Source organism: Eulemur rufifrons, chromosome 2, assembly GCF_041146395.1.
Source record: "Eulemur rufifrons isolate Redbay chromosome 2, OSU_ERuf_1, whole genome shotgun sequence".
Taxonomy (NCBI): Eukaryota; Metazoa; Chordata; class Mammalia; order Primates; family Lemuridae; genus Eulemur; species Eulemur rufifrons.
In genome coordinates this window covers 63,284,442-63,297,757 of record NC_090984.1, presented here as the reverse complement: position 1 = coordinate 63,297,757, position 13,316 = coordinate 63,284,442, and positions in this window count along the sequence as shown.

The window sequence follows — 13,316 nt, the reverse complement described above, 5'->3', positions numbered from 1 at the left end:
ATGTCTGCATCTTTCTTGGACACATAGAAAACATTTGAAATTCTGGCATACCTCTCTAGCCATACCAGGTATCCATCTCTACTTTATTCTCTATTATAACCACATTAAAGGAAAAATGTTGAGACCACATTCATTGTGGTATCTTGGCTGGTGTGTAGGACAGGATCAAGGCAAAGGCCTCTTTTCCAGATGCTGACCAATACCTAAGTGCTCCTCCCCCACAATTCCTAAGTGCTCCTCACTAAATCTTCTCCTACTCTGCTCTCCCCGAAGCACTGAAAATGTTATTTAATCCGGAAGGAAGGGAGGCAGGGAGAGAACTTTCCCTGACTGATTTTGCTCTTTTTTTTTTTTTTTTTTAACCAAATCTATCTTTTATGGGCTGAACTTTATGCTCAGCATTCTTCAGGGCTTAAGCTTTTGAAGGTCAGAAGTATTAATATCATGTTCTTGTACCTCAAAGGAGACTTCAGATGCTCAAAAATTTGTAATGACTATCTTTGAGGAAGTGGATGTATGATCCAAGGGACAAGAAAGAGAGTAGTTCTGGGTAACAGAAAATCCTGGAAGAAATATAATAGTTAATATATCCAAATATTATTCTGCCAGATATGAGAGTAACAATAATGCTTTTTGTGTGTTAAATAAAATTAGTAAGAATTAAAATATACTTTAATCCAATTCAAATCTTCATTTCAAAATATCTCTAACCAGTGAATGATTTTCAGAACTTAGATGAGATTAAGGAGGATATGCACTGTTATATAAAAAGCTTTCAAAACTCTCAAAGTTGTAAATATAAAAAATTATCCAATAAAAATAAAAACAAAGCTTCGTTCTCAAACAAAAAATTCTGTTTTTATAAAGGAAATATAAAAAGTCCATAAGTTACAGATTTTATATTTTCCAAGAAACTAATTGGAAAAAATAAAACTACAATCATTTATTTATGGCTCTTCTTTGGTAAGAAATATTTCAGGATCTTAAATAAAAATGAGTCAAGTTTGGCAATATTAGGCCTACACATCAATAAGACTTACATAATGTTACCTTAAAACTTTAAAATATGATCCATTGTAAGTACATTAGCATATTTTCTGGAAAGGATATGAAGAAGAGGCAATATTTTCAATAAATAGTGGCAATTAAACATTGAGAATAACTGCAAAACAAGGCAAAAGAATATCTATCTCTAGGGTAAAAATTAAAACATTGTTTTTATCCTTTATATAAAAAAGGCTATATGTAACTTTTAAAATTTGAAGAAAATGTACTAAAGTCTAGTTTTAAAGCTAGATTTTTAAAAAACAAAGCAACAACAATATCGATGCCAAAATATCAAAGTTTCAAAAACTATTTTAAAGTACCTTGTATTTCAAGGCCCTTAAAACTGATAAATTCAAAGTTTTGTTATAAAAATATAAGGTCTGTAAGGACATGGCCCTCATCTAACTTTTTCCCTACTGAATCTTCACTGCTTAGGACATCAAATATATTAGGAAAATCACTCCATAAGTACCAGTTGAATGAATTTTAAAATATGATTTTATCATTACCACATATTTGTGACAGAATAATGGGATCACTTTTGACTATTTCATGATCAGAGATGGTGAGTTAATTTTTGCAAATAACACACAACTATGTAGCTGTAGACACCTATTAAGTTTTAAGTCAGTTCAATGTTCTTTCCTCAAGAGTAGAACAAGATTTATGAAGCTAGTAAGGGCATATGTATATCATTGATTGGATTGAAACTGCTGTTTTCATTCCATACAAAACTTGAAAGTTTGTCAGATTCAGCAATAGATTTCTTGTTTGTTTGTTTTGCTTTAAATCTATACCTAATGAAGGACAATGATGATTTATTCTTGAGCGGTTTGTTCACCAATCCATTCATCCAGTCACCCATCCATTTAACCACCCATCCATCCATCCTTTTAATCTCAATGATATCACTCAGCACTAAAATTAGGGAGCCATACACATCAAATAAAGCAGATAGAGTCTAAACTGTTTATCACAATAAATAAATTAACTTACTTTGTACTTAAAGAGTACTATGACTTTGTTAAACCTTTGAGTTTTTTTATAGTTAGAAATTAAAATGTCACATCAATTTAGTTGTAAGGAGGGCCAGCAAAATCTCAACAATTTGATCATTTCCTAACCTTTCGCCACTCTCCAAAATTTTCAATCAACTCCCTTCTTTCTTACTTTACAAGGACAGTTTGATTAGGCCATTACATCAATCTGCAGGATTTCATACACTCCTGGGATAAGCGAGGAACACTTTAAGAAGAACCTAGCCAAATCAGGCTGGTTTAGCTCTAAGCTAAGAATTGCGAAAGAAATTAAAGTCATGTTTAATGAGAAAAAGTTAATACCAAGAGGTATTTAGCAGTGAGAAAACCCTAAAGACCAGGCAAGGTCATGGTCTTCAAACATTTGAAAGGTTGTAAGGTCCAAAATGGACTATGTTTGTACTAGGGATAGAAGTAGTACTGGTGGCTGGAAGGTTAAGAGTACAGATTTAAGTTCAATATGAGGAAGTCAGAGCTATTCAAATATAGAATGGATTATGCAATTCAGCCCATGTGGAAATCTTCACTATTTATTTGTCACTGGATTTACCCAAGTGTAGGTTAGAAAACCACTTGATGGGGTTGATGTAAGCCAATTCAATCATTACATTAAGGTTTAGATTTCATGACCTTTAAAGTCCATTCCAACCCTGAGATTCACTAAGGCTCTGAAACCCACTCCACTGGGAGTGCTGCCTGCCAAATTAGTCTTTTCATGAAAGGCACAAAATGATGTCAATTGTTGCAGCTGCAGTGAGTCAGCTGGAAACTACTTGACAAAGGCAAAGTTCAACCTAGTTACTAAACTCCAACTAATTTTAAATGATTTGAGCTTTCTTAGATGGTTCCAGAATTACACACTCAATTAATGCTGTTGATTTCAGCCAAGTCTCCACAAAAAGAAGTGGAAAGCAAGGCAAGTATTTGGATAAATCAAATCAAAGAAAGTAGATCTTTCTATTTTAAATCTATCTTCAATGAGCCCGATAACTCAGACCAAAACACAATTCATAACATAGAGTATTGAACTGGAAAATGGAAGCTCTCAGTTCTGTTCCCTGCCATATTTCATTGTATTTTTAAAAGAAGAGGTTTCAGAGTCAGGAATATCTAGGTTTGAATACTGGTTTAACCATTACTGGCTGAGAGGCGTTGAAGGAGCTGCAACACCTCTGAATTTCAGTAGTCTCATCTATCATAACAGCAAGAACAACTACCATTTATTGAGAGCCTGCTATGTTCCTGTCAGTGCACTTGAGTTACAAATGCATACTTACAATCTTTATTGAATTTTTATGAGATGGGCATCATTACTGACATTTTAGAAATGAAGAAAATGGCTTTTAAAGAGAGAAAGTCACTTCCCCAAGCCACACAATTAGTAGGATTTTTAACTGGTCACCTAGAACTTTTTTGCATTTCATTGTAAATTCTAGCCAATAAAATGTAAAAAATGTCCTAAGAGTCTTCTAGGAGGACTCCTTTTAGACATGCCCCTCTTATGCCCTGTGTCCATCCTCTTATCTAGAAGATGTCTGTGATAGCTAGAACTCTAGTAACTGGGCTAGCTCTAGCAACACATGTAGGGATGAGGAAGAAACTCACTGGAAAGGATCTGATAATTTCTGGAAACCACCCTGTCTAAAGCAGCTCATAATTAAGTTTTTTAACATTAACAGAAATACACTTCTCTCATTTTACACACTGTAAGATATTATGAATACAGGTTTCAGTTAAATGATGCTGACATAAATGACCCTAAATGATATACCATCCATCCAAATAAACTATGTTTCTGGGACAGAGGCTCATGCTGGGATGTAGTATGACAGAGGTTTGATTAAACAACGTGCAGAACATAACTACAGAAGCTGAAAAACCATCTAGCAGCGGAGAATTGCTGCAAGTTATTAAGTAGCAGACCACAGTAAATTTGGGGGCAGATTTAACTAAGAAGTAGTATTAATATATACATAAAATTGTTGAAGTTGAGGACAAAACCTTGTCTCAATAAGCTATAACACCAACAAATCAATTCTTACTATGATGTTCCTCTAGAACCAGATAATAATAAACAAAAAGCCAGCATTATTTAATGTGAGAAAGCAATAATCTCATCCTTTGTTTGATTCATTCATTTAAACAATTATGCCTCATTCTCCTTTGTGCCATGTCTGCTGCATATGCTCAAGGCCTAAGGACTGACTGAAGACATGTTAATAGAAATTGAAAAGTGTGATCCCTGCCCTCCAGTGAAAGAGACTTAAACAAACAAACAAATAAACAGAAATGAGTGCTCTGATTGAAGTATGCACAAGATACCTCGGAAGCCCAGAGAAAAAACACTTTCTACCCAGATTATGCGGAGAGATGGAAGTAAAGACTTCTCAAAAAAAAGCAACAGTTGACCTGAGACCTCAGTAATACATAGGAGTTAACCAGGCATATAAAGAGCAGACTGCTACTCCAGGCAGAGTAAAAAAATGCACAAATGTACAGAATCCACAGCTTGACACATTTGGGCTTGTGCACATGCATTAATACGGGACAGAGGAAAATGGGATTGGAGATAAGAAGAAACGGCCAGATAATCAAAGGCTCATTAGAGTAGCCAGAGGAGCTTAAATTTTATCCTTGAAATACTGGAGGTTTTTCACGAGCACTGAAATGATAAAACATGTTTTCAAAGATCATTCTGGCAAGAATTTGTACGACAGAATTGCATTGTAGGTGTAAACTAAAGGGAACTTTAGAGATGTTTAACAGCACTGAGAAGAGTTACCAAATTCAGCAGTCTAAAGGCCAGTTGGTTGGACAGTGAGAGAATTTCAGCGGTGTATGAAAGCAGACCTGAGGCTGACATGAGCAGAGAAGTGCATGAACCATGAAGTGGAAATTAGTGGAGACTGAGTTACACAGTCACGCGCTGCATAAAGACATTTCAGTCAATGATGGACCACATACACGACAGTCACTCCATAAGATTACAATGGAGCTGAAAAATGCCTATCACATAGTATTTACTATACCATACTTTTTATCATTATTTTAGAGTATGCTCCTTCTGCTTATTAAAAAATATTAATGCTAACACAACCTCAGGCAGGTCCTTCAAGAGGTATTCCAGAAGGCGGCATTGTTATCACAGGAGATGACAGCTCCATGTGTGTTATTGCCCCTGAAGATCTTCCAGTGAGAAAAGATGTGGAGGTGGAAGGCAGTGGTATTGGTGATCCTGACCCTGTGTAGGCCTAGGCTAATGTGCATATGTCTTAGGTTTTAACAAAAAAGTTTTAAAAGTAAAAATAAATAAATAGAAAAAAACTTACCAAATAATGGCCATAAAGAAAGAAAATATTTTTGTACAGCTGTACAATGTTTGTGTTTTAAGCTAAGTGTTATTACAAAAGAATCCAAGTGTTTTGAAAGGTTAAAATGTTTATAAAGTAAAAAACTTACCATAAATTAAGGTTAATGTATTATTGAAGGCAGAAAATTTTTTTTTTTATAAATTTAGTGTAGCCTAAGTGTGCAGAATTTATAAAGTCTACAGTAGTACACAGTAATGTCCTAGGACTCCACATTCACTCACCACTTACTCACTGACTCCCCCAAAGCAACTTCCAGTCCTGCGAGCTCCATTCATGATAAATGCCCTATGCAAGTGTACCATTTTTTATCTTTTATAATGCGTTTTCACTGTACTTTTTCTATGTTTAGGCATGTTTACATACACAAATACTTAGTCTTGTTCTACAATTGCCTACAGTTATCAGTACCATAATACGCTGTGCAGGTTTTTAGCCTAGGAGCAATAGGCTATACCATACATCACCTGAATTTGTGTAACTGCACTCTATGATGTCCACACAATAGCAAAATCACCTAATGATGCATTTCTTAGAGCATATCCCCGTCATTAAGCAATGCATGATTGTACTTCCTTTTGCATCAAAACAAAGCTGCATAAATTGGGACAATATTTTAAAATATGTTCTAAGAAGAAAAGTGAAAGGGATATATTCTTTTTTTCAAAATTCCTTTTTTTTAAGGTTTTTACTTTTATTATGGGTACATAGTCATTGTATGTATTTATAGGGTACATGTGATATTTTGACACAGGGGTACAAGGTGAATTAATCAAATCAGGGCAATTGGAGTATCCATTACCTCAGGCATTTATCATTACTTTGTGTTAGGAAAATTCCAATTCCATTCTTTTAGTTATTTTAAAGTATCCCCTAATCTACTGTTGATTATAGTAACTTTCTTGTGTTATTAAATATTATTCATTCTATCTAACTATATTTTTGTACCCGTCAACCATCTCCATTTTATATCTCCCTTCCTTTTACCCTTCCCAGTCTCTGGTAACCATTATTCTACTATCTCCATGAGATCAATGGTTTTTAATATTTAGGTCCCACATGTGAGTGAGAACATGCAAGATTTGTCTTTCTGTGCTTGGCTTATTTTTCACATCACATAATGTTCTCCAGTTCCATCAATGTTGTTGCAAATGGCAGGATTTCATTCTTTTTTGTGCCTATATAATATTCCATTGTGTATATATACCACATTTTTTAATCCATTCATCCATTGATAGCCACTTAGGTTCTCAGGTTGATTCCAAATCTTGGCTATTGTGAATAGTGCTGCAATAAACATGGGAATGCAGATATCTTTCCTATATGCTGAATTCTCTTCTTTTGGATACATATCTAGCAGTGGAATTGCTAGGTCAAATGGTAGTTCTGTTTTTAGTTTTTTGAGAACTTGCGTATTATTTTCCATAGTAGTTGCACTAATTTACAATCCACCAACAGAGTACAAGTGTTCTCCCTTATCCACATCTACGCCAGCATTCGTGATTGCCCGTCTTTTTGATAAAAGCCATTTTAACTAGGGTGAGATAATATCTCATTGTAGTTTTGATCTTCATTTCTCTGATAACTAATGATGTTGAGCATTTCTTCATACACTTGTTGGCCATTTGTATGTCTTCTTTTGAGATATGTCTATTCAGATCTTTTCCCCATTTTTTAATCATATTTGACTTTTTCCTGTAGAGTTGTTGGAGCTCCTTATATATTCCAGTTATTAATCTTTCGTCATGTGAGTAGTTTGAAAATATTTTCTCCCACTCTGTGGGTTGTCTCTTCACTTTGTTAATTGTTTCTTTTGCTGTGCAGAAGCTTTTTAGCTTGATGTGCTTCAATTTGTCTAATTTTACTTTGGTTGTCTGTGCTTTGGGGGTATTACTCCATGCCCAGACCAATGTCCTGAAGTGTTTCCTTGATGTTTTTTTTTAAGTAGTTTCATAGCGTCAGGTCTTAGATTTAAGTCTTTAATCAATTTTTATTTGATTTTTGAATAGAGCAAGAGATAGGGGTCTAATTTCATTCTTCTGCCGATGGATATCCAGTTTTCCCTGCATCATTTATTGAAGAGGTTGTTCTTTCCTCAATGTATGTTCTTGGAAAGCTCACTGTAGATGTGCAGATTTATTTCTGGGTTCTCTATTCTGTTCCATTGGTCTATGTGTCCGTCTTGATGCCAGTACCATGTTGTTTTAGTTACTACAGCTCTGTAGTATAATTTGAATCAGGCAATGTGATTTCCCCAGTTTTGTTCTTTTTGCTCAGGAGAGCTTTGACTATCCTGGGTCTTTTGTATTTTCATATAAATTTTGGGATTATTTTCTATTTCTGTGCAGGATGCCATTGATATTTTGATGGGGATTGCATTGAATTTATAGATTGCTTTGCGTAGCATGAACATTTTAACAATATTGATTCTTCCAATCCATGAACATGAAACAGCTTAACTTTTTGTATATCCTCTTCAATTTCTTTCATCAATATTGTATAGCTTTTATTATAGATATCATTCACTTCTTTTGCTAAGTTTATTCCTATGTATTTTATTTTATTTGTAGATATTGTAAGTGGGATTACTTTCTTTTTCAGATTGTTTGCTATTGGCATATAGAAATGCTACTGATTTGTGTATGTTAATTTTGTGTCCTGCAACTTTACTGAATTTATCAGTTCTAGTAGTTTTTTGTGGCATCTTTAGATTTTTCCAAGTATCAGATCATGCCATCTGTAAGAAAGGCTAATTTGACTTCTGCTTTTCCAATTTGGATTCCTTTTTTTTTTTGTCTTGCCTAATTGCTCTTGTCAGGACTTCTGGTATTATGTTGAATAAAATTGGTGAAAGTGGACATCCTTGTCTTGTTTCAGATCTTAGAAGAAAGGCTTTCAGTTTATCCCCATTTGGTATAATACTAGCTGTAGGTCTGTCATATATGGCTTTTAGCATGTTAAGGTAAGTTTCTTTTATATCCAATTTTTTTTAGAATTTTTATTGTGAAAGGATGTTGAATGTTATCGAAAGCTTTTTCAGCATGAATTGAAATGATTATATGGTTTTTGTCCTTCATTCTATTGGTATGATGTATCACATCAATTGATTTACATATGTTGGACCTTCCTTGCATCCCTGGGATGAATCCCACCTGACCGTGATGAAAAATCTTTTGAATGTGTTGTTGAATTTGGCTTGCTAGCATTTTGTTGGAGATTTTTTTCATCCATATTCATTAGAGATATTGGCCAATGGTTTCCTTTTTTTGTTGTGTCTTTGTCTGATTTTGGTATTAGAGTGATACAGGCCTCATAGAATGTGTTTTGGAGTCTTCCCTCCTCCTTGATTTTTTGCAGTAGTTTAAGTAGGATTGGTATTAATTCTTCTTTGAATGCCTGGTAGAATTCAGCAGTGGAGCTATCAGGTCTTAGGCTTTTCTTTGATGGGAGACTTTTTATTACTGCTTCTATCCCATTACTTGTTTTGGTTTATTTAGTTTTAAATTTCTTCGTGGTTCAATCTCGGTAGGTTGTATGTGTCTAGGAATTTATCCATTTCTTCTAAGTTTTTCAATTTATTGGCATATAGTTGCTCCTAGTATTATTCTCTAATAATTTTTTGAATTTCTGCAGTATCAGTTGCAATGTCTCTTTTTCATCTCTGATTTTATTTATTCTATTATTTTATTATTTCTGAAGTCTTATTCTTACTTTATTTTACTGTGGCTGAGTTGATACCCAAGTTGCAAAACAAGGTCATCTGAACTCTTCTCTTTCCTTTTTCCAAGTGGAAGAAGACTTTGCCTGAGCTACACTGCCTGTAGTTGGTGGGGGCAGGGGAGGGGGGAGGTGGAGTGATGCAGGCACTGCCTTGGTCACCACAGCTAGTGTCTCACTAGGTCACATGCACCCCAAGTCCACTGGCCCCATGCCAGCACAGCTGCAGGAATCGTTTAAGGGTTGCAGCCTTTGTGGCCTGATTGCCTTATGAATTCATTGCAGGCCTCAGGCCCCATTTTATCAGCCAGTGATGGGGCTGGCGGGAACTCAGGTTTCAGGGTGGAGGATTTCCCTCTGGCCAGGCTAGTCTAAATCTCCCTCCTTGGATGCTGGCAGTATTGTATTCTATACTGTGTTCCTCTGTGACAGGACAGCCCTGAGTTCCAATGCGAAGTCCCACAATCACTCACTTCACTCGCCCTCCTCCAGGAACACAGGTTCTGTCTCCACTAGGTGCGCTGGCGCGCAGGCTGCTGGGAAATGGGGGAGGGGTGGCATCGACAATGCAAGGCTATCTTTTCTGCCCTCTTCGGTGCCTCTTTCCTTGATATAATGTTAAAACCAAGTACTGTGATTGGTCACCTGATTTTTGCTCCTTCTTAAGTTGTTTCTTTGCGTGGATAGTTGTTGAATTTGTTGTTCATGTGGAGAGACAATCACTGGAGGTTTCTATTTGGCCATCTTGCTCCACCCCCCCCTTTTCAAAACTTTCGAACTGAAAATATTTATATTCTGGCAGGGGTGGGGGTGTCTGTAGAAACATGGGAATAATAATTGAAGAAATCAGGAGAATTCAAAAGGGAAAAGGATCCCCCACAAAATATCTATTAATAATATATAATACGGCCAGGGAACTGAATTATTCATGGGAAGGGCCCCAGGCATGAGGGAAGTGTTCAGGTTTGAGGAAGTTAAGAACTATATATGCCACTGCTTTCCTATCCCAAAAGTCAGCCAACTGGGAGAATCAAAAAGAAAAAAATCAGTCAGCAGGTTTGAACAACCATATTATCTGTCAGGTGCTTTACAGTTGATCCGAGAACCAGAACAAAGGCTTATATCCTTTTCTTCCCCATCCCTATCTTCCTGTTTGTCCTTTTCTAGGTAATTGGACCTAAGGATAGGAATAAACAACACTTGAAGATGTTTTGACTCATCCTTCTGTAGACTTGGGCAAAACAGCCTGCTCAGTGTTTTAAACATTAAAATTCAACACTCAAGAATGGGATGGGGAGGAAATTAAGAAATTTTTAGTATTATAAATAAAGTCAAAGACAACATTGTCAGGTGAAGAGTAGGAAAATTAAGAATGACTTTGAGAGATTAACAACTGGCAAAAAACAAAAAAACTACCCAAAAAGTTTTGGGATTAAATTCCCAGAGATTAGGAACAATATGCTAATGCAGTTGTAACAATGGTGAAGGCTAGTGTTTTCTGATTGCATCCTCCATACTTGTTGCTGTGACAGCACATAGCAGTCACAAATTACTGCTATTTGGATATCAATATGGAGAGGATAGCATAAGCCTCCTCCCTTCTTCAATGTGTTTAACAACCTTCTTAGAGTAGGTAAATGTGGGCTCTCAGTTCTGTGACATGTTTTTCTTTTTTAAAATTAATTTATTTTTAATTGACAAAAATTTTATATATTTATGATATACATCATGATGTTTTAGAATATGTATGCTTTGGAGAATAGCTAAATTCAGCTAATTAACATATGTATTGCCTCACATATTTATCATTTTTTGTGATGAGAGTACCTAAAATCTACTCTCCATGATTTTCCAGAAAACAACATATTGTTATTACCTATAGTCACCATGTTGCACAGTGGATCTCTTAGATTTATTTATTTCTCCTATCTAAATGAAATTTTGTATCTTTTCACCAACATCTTTCCAACTCTCCAATTTTACCCCAGCTCATGGTACCACCATTCTACTTTGTTTCTATGAGTTCAACTTTTTTAGCTCTCACACATAAGTAAGATCATGTGGTATTTGCTTTTCTATGCTTAGCTTATTTTACTTATAATGTCCTCCAGGTTCATCCATGTTTTCACAAATAACAAGATTTCCTTCTTTTTTAAGGCTGAATAATATTTCATTATATATAAATATCACATTTTCTCTATTCACTTGTCTGTTGAAAGATACTAGAGTTGAGTCTATCTTGGCTATTGTGAATAATGCTGCAATGAACACCAGAATACAAGTATCTTTACAACATACTGATTTTAAAACTTTGCATTCCCAGGATTGGAATTGCTGGATAATGTAATAGTTCTATTTTTAATTTTTTGAGGAACTTCCATACTGTTTTCCACAATGGATCTAGTAATTTACATTCCCACCAACATCATGCAAGGGTTCTCTTTTCTTTACATCCTCACTAACACTTGTTATCTTCCATCTTTTTGATAATAGCCATTCTAATAAGTATGGGGTAATATCTCATTGTGGTCCCAATTTGCATTTCTCTGATGATTAGTGATGTTGAGCATTTTTTAATAAACCTGCTGGCCATTTGCATATCTTCTTTTAAGAAGTATTTATTCAGGTTTTTTGCCCATTTTTCAATTGGGTTATTTGTTTTCTTGCTATTTGAATTTATTACATATTGTAAATATTAACCCTTTACAAAATATATGATTTGCAAATATATTCTCCTACTCCATAGGTTGTCTTTTCACTCCGTTGATTGTTTCCTTTGCTGTGCAGAAGCTTTTATATTGATGCAATCATATATGTCTATTTTTGCTTTTGTTGCCAGGGCTTTTAGGGTCGTAGCCAAAAGATTATTGCCAGACCAATGTCATGGAGTTTTTTCTTTATAGTTATTTCTAGTAGTTTTACAGTTCAGGTCTTATTTTAAAGTTTTTAATTCATTTTGACTTGATTCTTGCATACAGTATGTGATAAGGGTCTATTTTTTTTCTTCTGCATGTGGATATCTATTTTCCCAACACTATTTATTGAAGAGCCTTTTCTTTTTCCATTGTAATATTGTACTGAGGTACATTCCTTCTATTCCAAGTTTGATGAGAGTAATTATCATGGAAGGCTGTTGAATGTTTTCAGATGCTTTTTATGTATGTGATCGTATGGTTTTTGTCCTTCATTCTGTTAATGTGGTTTATCACATTTATAAATTTGCATATGTTAAACCATCCGTTCATCCCTGGGCTTTTCTTTGATGGGATATGTTTTACGACTTATTCAATATCCTTACTGCTTATGGGTGTGTTTGCATTTTCTGTTTCTTTATGATTTAGTCTTGGTAGGTTGCATGTGTCTAGGAATTCATTTCTTCTAGATTATCCAATTTGTTGTCATATAATTGTTTATAGTAGTCACTTGTAATCTTCTTTATTTCTGTGCTGTGACACTTTGTACAGTGAAAAGTCTACAGCTTTTTGAAGGTGTTAGAGATCCAACAGAAGTTTAGATTCTCTAAGGAAATGCTCATTCATTCAAAAGTCATTTAGTGGGCTCTACTACATGTGAGGCATGGTATTAGAACAAGAAATACAAATCTCAATCAATTTGCATTGTGTGTCTTCTATCTAGGAACTCTAAGACGACAATGACCAGCTATGAATGAAGAGCTTGAAACAGCTTCTCTAAGATGACAGAAATTGAGTGGACTCTCACAATAACAAATTATTTACAGCAGTGCTTTTTAAAAAACTTAACTGTGCGTGCACTTGGGGATAACATTAAAATTTGGACTCTAATTCAGTAGGTCCAGGGTGGGGCCTGTGATTCTGCATTTTTAATGCGCTCCTAGGTGATTCTGATTCTGTTGGTCCATGGAGATACTTTGAGTACGAGGAATTCGCAGTAATTTCATATAGGTGATGTTAATTAGGAAGCATATTTGGAGGGGTTTTTTTTATTTCAGTATATTAAGGGAGTACAAATGTTTAGGTTATGCATATTGCTTTTGCCCCACCTGAGTCAGAGCTTCAAGCGCATCCATCCCCCAGACAGTGTGCACCGCACTGATTAGGTGTGAATGAATATACCCATCCGCTCCTCCCCCCACACCTACCCAACACCTCATGAATGTTACTCCTAA